Source organism: Medicago truncatula, chromosome 4, assembly GCF_003473485.1.
Source record: "Medicago truncatula cultivar Jemalong A17 chromosome 4, MtrunA17r5.0-ANR, whole genome shotgun sequence".
Classification (NCBI taxonomy): domain Eukaryota; kingdom Viridiplantae; phylum Streptophyta; class Magnoliopsida; order Fabales; family Fabaceae; genus Medicago; species Medicago truncatula.
Genome location: NC_053045.1, coordinates 29566494 through 29579017, shown reverse-complemented (window position 1 = coordinate 29579017; position 12524 = coordinate 29566494).

Here is a 12524-nt window from a genome sequence, read left to right as displayed (position 1 = left end):
AATATGTTTTGATTGAGACTATCACGAGATGCTTAGCTTGGAAAGGGAGTTATTGGAGCATCGACTATCAATGAATGGTTTAAATCTAAAAAGAAGTTACGTTAGAGGTTTTAACCCTCAGTTGATGCCTCAAATAAAGGAATATATTGTGGGTTACTAAAATTTGGGTTCACTTTTTGATGGCGGCCGGAATTTAAAACTCAAACCTTACATATATTATGCATTGTCCTTACTAACTGAGTTAAACTCACGAGGACAAAATAAAAATTGGGTTCACTATCTAGAAGACTAAGTACATGAAGTGGTCGTCCAATATTGTTCCAATAATTAATAATGTCGAAATTAGACTTATTAATTTGTATTTGGGGAATCAGAGCAATCATTTAAAAAGGATGAGAATCCATAACCTGAATATGAACCTTACAAAGTTTTTGTAGTATCAACAAATATAGCCAATGATTAATCAGCTTAGAGATGAACTAATCGAGTCATCGGTTGATAATTCTTTTTTGATCAAAAGAGATGAGATTTCAATAAAAGGACGATATAACCAATAAATCGGTTGATGATTCTAAATATATATAAAAAAAGAAAATTAGATAACCTTCTTTTTTTTTGCTGCTAAATTAAAGGGTTTGGGATTAAATTGAACATGCATCAAAACAAATTTTACGCCCACCCAACTTCTATCAGTAACCAAAAAAACACAAATTTTACGCAAAAATTAGTGGAAATATATGAAACAACATAAATTAAACATTAATTAAAGGGAAATGGTATCACAAATATTTAAGAGTTACATAGACAAACATAAATTAAAACACAAATTATCCAAAATGTTACAAGATATAAACTACACTACTCGGGTTGCTCAAAAAAAAAAAAAAAACTACACTACTCGGGAGGATGCCCACCCCTACTCCTACATTGATAGATCATCCCTCTCTAAACCTCTTAAAGAATTGCGTCCAAACTCAGCTAAGCCTCACTCCCCTGCTCCACCTGATCACTGTCTATGATACTTTTGACATGGTTTCTGATGCGCCCTAACCGTCTGTTTCATGTCTAGAAACATGCGGTTTCCGTGTTGCTCAGCAACAACCTTATCAAGAGCCTTGTGCTAAATAGTTAACGAAATACCCTAACCGTCTGTTTCCTGTCTAGAAACATGCGGTCTCCGTGTTGCTCAACAACAACCTCATCAAGAGCCTCGTGCTAAATAGTTAACGAAATAAAAAATTTCATTATTACAGCCGAAATAGAGTGAAGTATCCGGCCAACTGTAAAGTCTTATAATTGCATCCTTTCAACCCTAGTTATAGAAAAAGTCACTCTTAAACATCTTAGTGGTCGAATGCTTCATTGATACAAGTTATATAAAAAAAATTTATATTTGGATTTCATTCATGAGCATACAAATAATTTGACCAAATCCAAAGAAGAATGAGTCAAACATTCATGTTGACCAAATACCATACTAATTGCCATGCTTCCATATTGTCCATATGCATGCCAAGCATATGACATGAAAACATTTCTTCGTTTTCTTTCCATGAGAAACCATACTTGTGAATTGGACCACATGATCAAAACAATTATTTGTTATTGCACATCTAATTCTCAACCAGGATGAAACATACATCCAAAATTTTACAAGGACTAGACAGTCAAAGAATAAATGTTTAGATATTTTATTTAAAGGGTTAATATGTCTTTATCCCCTTTAATTTGGGCGAGTTTCAGTTTACCCTACTATTAAAAAAAGTTTAGATTCCAACCCTGTAAAATAAGATTCTTTGATTTTAGCCCCTGACCCATGTGACTATGCATAATTGCTGCGTGGCGAGCTGACCGTATAATTATTTTTTTTTTAAAAAAACAAGATTTTTTTTATTACGAAAAATATTTTCCAAAATTTTTAAAAGTTTTGAATATATATTTTTCAAAAATTCCAAAATTTATAATTTACGAAAAATTATATATTTCAAAATTTTTTAAAATTATTTTCGAAAATGTTGAAATATATATTTAAAAAAAATAAAATTATTTTCAAAAATTTGGAATATATATTTTTTGAAGCTTAAAACAGATTTTTTTTTTCGAAAAAGAAGTTTTTTAAATTTTCTCAACAAAAAAAAATCTGGATACAAATTTATTTAAAAATTTAGGAAAATTTATATTTTTTTTAGAAAATTTTATTCCATAATTTTTATTACGATCTGTTACAGATTTGAGAATATTTTTTAATATTTAAAAATTGAGGATAAATAAAATCTAGAAATTTTTTTAATATTTAAATTTATTCTTATCTATTTGTTACATGTGTTATTTTTATTGAAAATTGGAGGCATTTTTGAAAAGAAACAACCAGCCAAAAAGAGCTTAAAGGGGTTGTTTTCTTTATATATATATATATTTCCAAAAATATTTTGAAACTTTTGAAAAAATTTAAAAGAAAAATCCAAATTAAATTAAAATTTTAAAAATATTCGAAAAAATAATATAAGCTAATTTTTTAATGTTTTGGTAAAAAAATTAATATTTTTTTTCTGAATTTTTTTAGAAAAAAAATTTCGTTTTTTAAAAAGTAGTTTTTTTTTTCTTCATTTTAAATATTTGAAAATTAATTTTCTGTTTTTTTTTTATCTTTTTAAAAATAATTTTTTAAACTATTACACACATGTCAGATTTAAAAAAAATTAAAATAATTACACAGTGGCATGCCACGTCAGTGTTTGTTACACACATGTCAGGTTTTAAAAAAAAATTAAAATTAAAATAATTACACAGTGGTATGCCACGTCAGCGTCTGGATGGGGTCGATGGTGTTTTGTGGAGAATTTTCATATTATAGGGTTGAAATCTAAACTTTTTTTTTTACAGGGAGTAAAGACATATTAACGCTTATTTAAATTACATCCAACCATGCATGACGGCGATGCTAAGTTTTGTTTTCCTTTTCGAATTAAATTATCTTTAATTGGAATACGGTTATCCAATAATCTCTAAGCAAACAATGATATCTTTGATGGAACCAACTTATTTCAAGTGACTTTATACAAAAAGAATCAACAACAACTTCTTCAAAATTCGATATCAAGTCATAAGCTTCTTTAACTAGAAACATATTATCGGAATTATTATCCCAAATTCAATTGTCCTCCATACTAGCAAAGTAATGTTAGTTAATAAAACTTTATACTCCTCTTTGAACCTCTCCTCCCCACCAACAAATTTCTTCTGTAACTCCAACAACCTCTTTCAACACTATTACCTAACACCATCTATGTTTTTCTCCACGGTTAAATTAAACAATCTACTAAAGTGTCATTCAAACCTCTCCACTCGGCCATGGGTTATACCAAAATAACGTGTTACTTCAATTATCCACTTTTTAGTAACATTATCCACAAACCATCTCCCTCCACTCTCCTCATCATCTCTACCAATATAAAAAATATCCCTCCACCAAATTGAATCTTTACTCCCCTAACCACTTCATTGCTAACAACCATATTTATAAGACAAAATTAAACTGACGCGAAAACATCCCCCTTAATCTCCAACATCATTTTCCTAAAAGAGATAAATTAAAAGCTTTTAAATTCTTCACATCTAAACCTCCATTCTTTTTAAGCAAACACATTTTGTCTAAATAAATCTAATAAATTTCACAAGCCTCTTTACCGTCACCCAAAAAAGGTTAATTAGCAAGTGCACTCAACGCACACTTAAGACCAATTTCTTTAGTTCATTTATATTTTGGTTCGGATAGATTCAACAATTTAGGTAAATTGTGAGTTATGCGATTTAAATTTGTGCATTCTAAGATTAGCTGATGATGGACAACATATATGTGATATTGCGATGTCAATGTAATGTGAAATTAACAAATAACAATGTATAAAGTGAATTTTTTTCTCTTTCTTTTACAATGATTTTTGTTTTATTTTTTTTTATTTTTTTATGTTTTAACATAAATGGTGACACGTGGCATAACTTGATCGACCAATGTCACGTAGCATTGGAAACCCAATGTCACCCTTACTTTTTATTTTTATAATTAACTACATATCTTATCGTTTATAATTTAGCCACGATCTCTAATCTACACCTATTATCACTTGTGTTTTTTTTTACTTGTTATCAACAAAAGCATTTCTTGTTTGGCTTAAAAAACCAATTCTTTTAAGAGGATACAACTACCATTTTTTGTTTACTAAAAAAATGGAGGGTGCAAATTATTTTAAAATACTTTATTGTTCGGTGTTCTTGGTAGTATATTACTAACATGGTACTAGTTTGAATTTGCCTTTTGTAATCAGACTGCTCATGGCATGATGGTAGTAGCCATGTTAAAATGTGTGCCTATGATCAAATATATCGACTTGTTCAACTTATACCCCACCCACGTGTTGCAATTTGACAGTGTCAATACACACGTGTATTACTTAAGAAATACGTGGGTCGACTTTGCATTAAAATTGACACATTGTAGCATGCTAATTAACCTTCTTACATGGTTTATATCAGATGCTTGGTTGTACCAAAAAATGTAGCATTCATATCAGAAGCTTCCAACTTCTATAGTACGCCCAACGTTTTGGTTTTAATTACACACTGACCACTCACCGAGTTAGACTTTCACTAATGTAACAACTAACAAGTAAAGTTTCACGATGTATTTATTGTTTTATGTGTCTCGAATATGATTAACTTTGATGAAGAGAATCTATAAAAAAACAAAAAATATATTTTTACATTTATTTTATCTGTGTTACAATTCTTATGTATAAAATTGAATTGCTAATATCAATTTGATTGAGTGTTTTTATGATGCGAATGGACATGTTTAATCGGAGTAATCATATTGTACAAAAGATCCTCAAATGTTCAATTTTTTTTTGAAGAAATAGTTGGTCAATTTGTCGACTTCAAAAACACTCAAAAGTCTTCATTTAAAGAAAAGACTCCATAAGCGTAATGTTTGGTTTTAAAAAACAACACAATAAAACAAAGAAAAAAGCAACAATGGATTTGATTCATGTGGGAATGGAATTGAATATCATGTCAATGAATATGAGTTCTATTTGTGACCGGGTCAATCTAATCATTGTCAGGATTTGAGTTCTCCTTAGGCTTTGTTCCGGTCAAAAATAGCGAATATCTGATATACTAATTTATTGCGGCGGATAGCTGATAAGTTTACTTATAATTAATAGCGGATACGTTAGTTGGTTGAATTTATATTGTTTGATAAAATTAATGATCAAACATTTGGACCGTTCGATCAGAATGCAATGATCACTTCTCAAATTCTGCCAATGAATGTGGATCCTTACTGGATGTGAATGTCATAAAAATTTGCAGCGGGTTCCTTGAAAACTTAGGAATATACGAGGAAATGTTTTAAATCTTTGTTAGCCGATACATTTAGTTGTTTCTCATATATTTAGAGAAGGTAACAACTAAAAAAATTAGTTAGGAAATAGGAATAGTAATAAGTCCTTCAAAAAAGGAATAGGAATAATTATTTCATATATTTTGCTATTGAAAATCAAATTTTGATGATTCATAATAATCTTATTTAAATGAATCATAAAGTTTTTTCTTTAGTTATAAAAATTATAGTTATTTGAATTGTGATTCTCAATACAAGAGACAACGTAGGTAGAAATCATGGTTGAATTTAACATAATCACACAAAACCGACCGATTAGAAGATCATTGCTTTCATTTATAATCGCTTGTTAAGGTCATCTCCTATCTAAGGTGGCGACTTTATTAATACACCCTCTCAAGTTCAACACTATTGGGTGATCTTATACCGAAAACCTGATAGTAGATGGCCCATCAGATCTTGAATGAGGTTATGTACTATCTTAAAAATCGTGGTTGAGCCTAACACAACTACACAATACCGACTTATGAGGTGAAAATTAAATATATCCATAAAATTCTATAAACCTTTTGAAAGATTTAAATCCAAAAAAATAATATATATCTTAGAATTCTATTGTATCAATTATCATTCAATGATCAATTTTATATATGCTACCTAGAATTGTCACAATACAGCCATTTCATTCTTTTAACTAATTGAGGAAAAGTTTGCAAATTGATAAAACAAAATGGACGAATTTTCCGTCCAGTTCACACAAAAAATTATATTTTAAATCTCAAAAGTACCCATTGTTTTGAAACATATCAAAATTAACAATTTGAACTATTTCTTTATTAAGTAGTCAAATAATTAGATTCATACATTTTAAGTTTGAAAAAGTGAAGAATTTGAGTTTCGAACCCCACCTCCTACAACACAAATGTTATTGGTAAGTTATCAACTTATCCGCACTTATGAAACAATTTTCTCTTCTTTATTTATAGATGGTCAACAATCTAGTAGTTAACTTTTTAGTTGTCATTATATAATTATATAATGATGTAGATAATTGATATTTAACAACTTAATTTTTTTATCATAAATTTAGCAACTTAATTTGACAGCAATATTTAGACAGATACGTATGAATATGGCTGCAGAATCGTTTCCCTTAGCAGCCGTAAAAGGCTAGAAATAAACGTTCTCCTTTCTTCAAACAAGGGCGAGCAAATTGGAATCATTCTTAGTTTCCTAGCTAACTTTTACAATTAGGTAAGACATCATCAATTTCTTCAAGATATTTTTGTAATGCCAAAATTCACTTTTAGTCTCTATTTTGTCTAGATTAAAATTTAGTCTCGTCATTTCTTAAATCGTGTATTTGGTCCCCAATGTTTCAAAACTTGTAAAATTTGTTTGGTGGCATTATAGTGTTTTATAAAAATAAGATAAAATAGTGATATGATAAATATTTATTAATGTATATATTTGACATTCATACGAATAACAAACAAGATAACATTATTTTATTATATTATATTTTTGTTATACACATTACAGTGACATGGTAGGATATATATGATATTTAAATGAAAAGAAAAAAGTATACGGTGAGACACAATTACTTATATTTTTAGATTAACGTTTAATAATTTTAAATTTTATTAGTTTGAAATCTTGGAGTATATTTCTGTCTAAATCTCAGTTTCGATTACCTTACATGTTAACTTTGGCAAACTAATTTAGTTTATTCAAAACAAAAAATTGTTTTATAAATTAACAAAAATAAACTTAATTACATTTTTAATCCCCATATTTTACCCACCCACAAAATTGGTCACTTTAGTTTAAAATCCATCAGTTTTGGTCTCTCCCTCACATTTCTAAACTAAAAAACATTGATGTTATTTTTTTAATTGATATAACATGCGATCTAATGATATAAAATCATCCAGACGGATAATTATATAACAATTAAATTACAAAATGAAAATTTCTAAAGTTTAATTTGAAGTGTTTTAGAGTTTTCTTCTTGCTTAAGATTCATCACACTGCTCAGATTATTGTTTTATGCCTCATCTTCTTCACTCAACACCTAGCAACTCTCTCTTTCACTTTCTCCGGATATGAACTCGCAAAGCTTTTTCAACTGGTTGGGCTCACTGTCCTCATCTTCATCAGAATCAACAACATCATCAACATTCTCCACAATATTACACACTCTTTGTCTTTTGGTTTAGTATTTGCAATGAATGAACCACTTATGGATGAAATTTGTAAAATATTATAAGAATAATTTCAAACAAAATATATTTTTTTAATAAAACATGGATTAAATTTTTTTTTACGTCGTTTGAGCTTAAAAATTCATATGTAATTTGTAACACCCCGTTTTCCCAACGTGAAAATTTCATTTATTTAATCAGAGTAATTCACCTAAACGGAATGTCACATTTTTTTCTTAAAATCATAAACTGTATAAATAACTATTTATCCTTTAAAATTCAATAACTAAAAAGTCTTTAATACTTCGCAGCGGAAATTATTCAATAATCAAAACAGTCTTTGGCACTAAAGCCTCTTTACAATTATGTCATAAAAATCCATTCTAAAAACATAGTCATAACTCTTCTTAAAACAATACGTAAGGAATAGAAAGACAACAATAAAATTCCCATCCCATTACGTATCAGAGCACCTAAGACACTTGAGCCACCACTCCTACTAATCAGTAATACCTGCAAGTTACTCATACGAAGAGCAACATTTTCAAGCAGAAGGGGTGAGATTTCACAAAACAATAATATCAAGCATATAATTCAATAATTATATTTAACAACACAAATAACTTCATCTATTAGCAATAATACTTCTTAATGTATAATTCTTAATAATCCAACTAACCTCTAATTATCATTTACTTTATATTCATCACATTATAAATATCATCATATAACACATATTAACCAAATCGTAACAAACATAGATCATCACATCATAGTCATAGTTCATATATAGCATAACAACATCTTAATCCTAATTCATATACAACATAACAACATCATTAATTCATAATAATAGTTATTCATCAACATCTCATTATCAATTCATTAATAAAAGACAACTTATCAATTTAACATAAACATCATCAAGTACACTTAACAACTCATAGATATCATCATGTAATCATCATCGCTAATAACTTTAAAACAACACAATATAATCATCTCTTATTAATAGTAATAATTATCTACATCATAACATAAACATCTTCTTATATTAATATAACAACAACGTATTCATCATCTTATGAAAATATAATCAACACATACTAACACCAAAATCAACATCATAAATCTTCAACATAAACATCTTAAACAATATCATCTTAAATATCATAGCATCTTTGATAAACAATTACCAAGTAATCACAACATTCGATCATCATCAATAACATAACATAATATTCACTTAACAATATTAATCATATATAGAACAACATATTCCTCACTTAATAGTAACAATTATACACAACATCATAACAACTTAACAATATCATAATCATTATCTTAAACAACGTAGCAACATAACAATATCATAATCAATATCTTAAACAACGTAGCAACATAACAATATCATAATCAACATGTCAAACAACATAGCAATATTTTAGTCAACATCATATAATTCACATCGTATAATCTTCGTAGGTACTTCTTTAACAACACATGGGTAGAACACAACTCGACAAACTCATGGATGATAATTCATCGACAACTTAACAACTCATGGATGATAATTCATCAACAACGACCTTGACTCGACATATGCGACAATGCAACTTAGACACTTATATGCATGTGGTACCAATCGTCATCATAAGTATTAATATACTTTTATCGTGCGGAGGACAAAGCTCCTAAAACGTGCGGAGGACAAAGCTCCTAATCGTGGTGAGGACAAAGCTCAATGAAATGCTATGCATGGACTCTTAACAACAAAACACCGTAATCATCGTAATCAACATATCATCATGCATCCAATAATTTGGAGCTAAACGTCATCATTTCATCATATATATAAACATCATGCACTTAGTTAAATAACAGCAGTAGCACAGTCAAGTCACACAACAACAGAGAGATATCAATATATCAATTGCAATTCACAACATAACAATATTAATGTGAAGCATCAACAACTTAAACATCAAACATCTTCCACATAAGGCATATAAATATTTCACATAACCAACATCAGCAACATAGGCGACACATAAACATCTCAGGATATAACAATATCAAATGATAATCAACAACAACTCATGCAACTTAGTTAAATAACAATAGCAGCATAATCAGCTCATATCAACAACTTAATATCAATTCATTTTCAACAACTTCCTGATCATTCAATAATAATTCAAGTAATGCAATCAATCAATAAATCACATTATAAACACTTAGCATTTCAATATAGCTTCACAATTCACAATCATTATCTTTAATAGGTCACACTATGTACCTACAGTTCATTTCTAACCAATCCAAGCAACTCAAGTCTCACAATGCACTAAAACACTCAATTCTGGAAGTGCTCGCGAGGCGAGAGCATCTGCTCGCCGTGGCGAGTACAAGCCAACTTTCCAACTAAGGTTGTTCTAGGTTCAATCTCGTTCCCATTCGTTCCCTAATCATTAGTAGGTATGTTCAGGCACTCAAGGTCCAACTAAAAAGTCGAAATTACAAAATCCAACATGCTCTCTGCCTTAGCTCGCTATGGCGAGTAAGGTTGCTCGCTATGGCGAGCAATACCAAAAGAACTCGCGAGGCGAAGGGAAAGGGCTCGCGTGGCGAGCGATGAAGTTCATCACTCGCGAGGCGAGGATCATCACTCGCCAAGACGAGCGATGAACATAGGCTCGGGCAGAATACGGGTTTTCTCAAAAATCCATCAACTAACATGGTTCAAAGCCTAATATTGATTCCAAAGTTTGTCCTAAACATAATCTAAGGTCCAGGAACACTTTTTACAGCAATCTAATCAATTCCTACCGTTTAATCATCAATTCTAAGGTTTTGACCTACTTTTCGTTTTCTCCAATTCAATCATTTCTCAAGGTTTTAAGCCTAATTTCGATTCCTTAATTCATCTTAATCATTATCTAAGGTCTAAGGACAGTTTCTACATCTTTTTAACAAGTTTCCACCGTTCATTCATTAATTCTACAATTTTAACCTACTTTTCAATTCCTCAAAAACTCATCCTACATCATGTTAAACCTAACCATTGATTCACATACTTAATAGAATTGCAAAGTTAGTCTCACCCTTACCTTATAATCAGGAAATCGCAGCCCCTCTAGGTCTCTCCCTCTTCTCTTGGCTTTTCTCCCTTTTCTCCAAAAGCAGTCGTACGTACGTTATGTTTTTCTAAACTAGGTCTCTCCTATTTATATAAATCTTTAACCTACTTATTTTTCTCTTAAATCCAAATATTAATATTCTATTCTAATATATACATATATATAAAATATTTCTATAACAATAATAAATAACAAATATATCTCTATAACATATATATATTTCCATAACAAATCATTTATATTTCCATAGCAAATGACATATATTTCTACAACAAATCATGTATATATTTTTATAACAAATGGCATATATTTCTAGAACAAATCATACATATTTCTATAACAGATTATATATATTTCTACAACAAATCATGTATATTTCTGAACCAAATAACATATATTATATTTCTAAATCAAATAGCATATATATATATATATATATATATATATATATATATATATATATATTTCTAAATCAAATAACATATATATATATATTTCTTAAATCAAATAACATATATATTATATTAATAAATATATAACATATATCATAACAAAATATCACTTATCAAAATAAATCATATAAATCACACAAATCATATAAGTATATTCTAAACTCATTTAAAATAATCAAATAATTAGAGAGGGCGTTACATAATTCATGTTTTGTTAAAAAGTTCTATTTTTTTGGAGAGATTTTTATAATATTCTAAACATTTCTAGAAATTTTCATTAAAAAAATATGAAGGAAAAACATGACTTAATTTAAAAGTAACGACCTGTACCAAAAAAATAAAAAAAAAATTAAAATTAACGACCAAAAGTGGTGATTGAAAATTTTTGGGGGGATTAAAACTCAAATAAAAATTTTAGAGGGATTAAAAAGAAAGAGTTGATATATTTATAGGGACCAAAAACATATTTAACCCGTTATAATAAAATACATTTTACTATGTTTGTTTCAAAGTAATAAAGTTCTTAGAATAGTTAGTTTGATTAATGGAACATTAAAATGTGACTTAATATTGAGACCCCATTAATTATAATGACATTATTTTTAAAATATCTATAGTCAAACTTTATTGTGAAATGAGATAACAATAATGCATAAAGATTATTATGTGAGTAGATTGATGATCATCTCTCGGGATAATGGACTTGAGATATCAAGTTTTCACATACATATAAATATTAGGAGTAATATTTATATTGAATTGACCCACCATGAGAATACTACATATATGAGTTATGTAAAATATCATAAGATATTTTCATTGTGATAGTGGTGTATGTCACCCTTCGACCTGAAACCACAATAATCCCTTGATATAAAGTCAAGTGCTTTGCTTTCGTTCAAACGTTGTTTGTAACAAGATGATTATAAAGTCGATTCATGAGAACTCCACAAATAATATTGAGGAACATGAGTGACTTAGATGAGATTTTGCCCTCCTACATAACCAATCTAGAGTCCATTAGTCATGGTTCTCCCCCAAATCATCTCAGTGATGGATTGCAATGGAGTGCAAAATTTATCGTCGTAAGAAAATATCTACCCCGTTGGGACTTGTGATCATTAAGCTAAACCTTTCTCTCCCTAATATGCAAAAGAAAATAAATATGTTTGCATTTTTAAAAAAGAAATTCAAGATGATTAAAAAGAAAGATAATATTAGTTTTAAAAAAAAATAATGCAATCATAAAAAAGTAGCCTTGGAATAATTGGATTTTGTTATTATGACCAACAAACCAAATCATATTCCTTTCATTTGTCTCGGA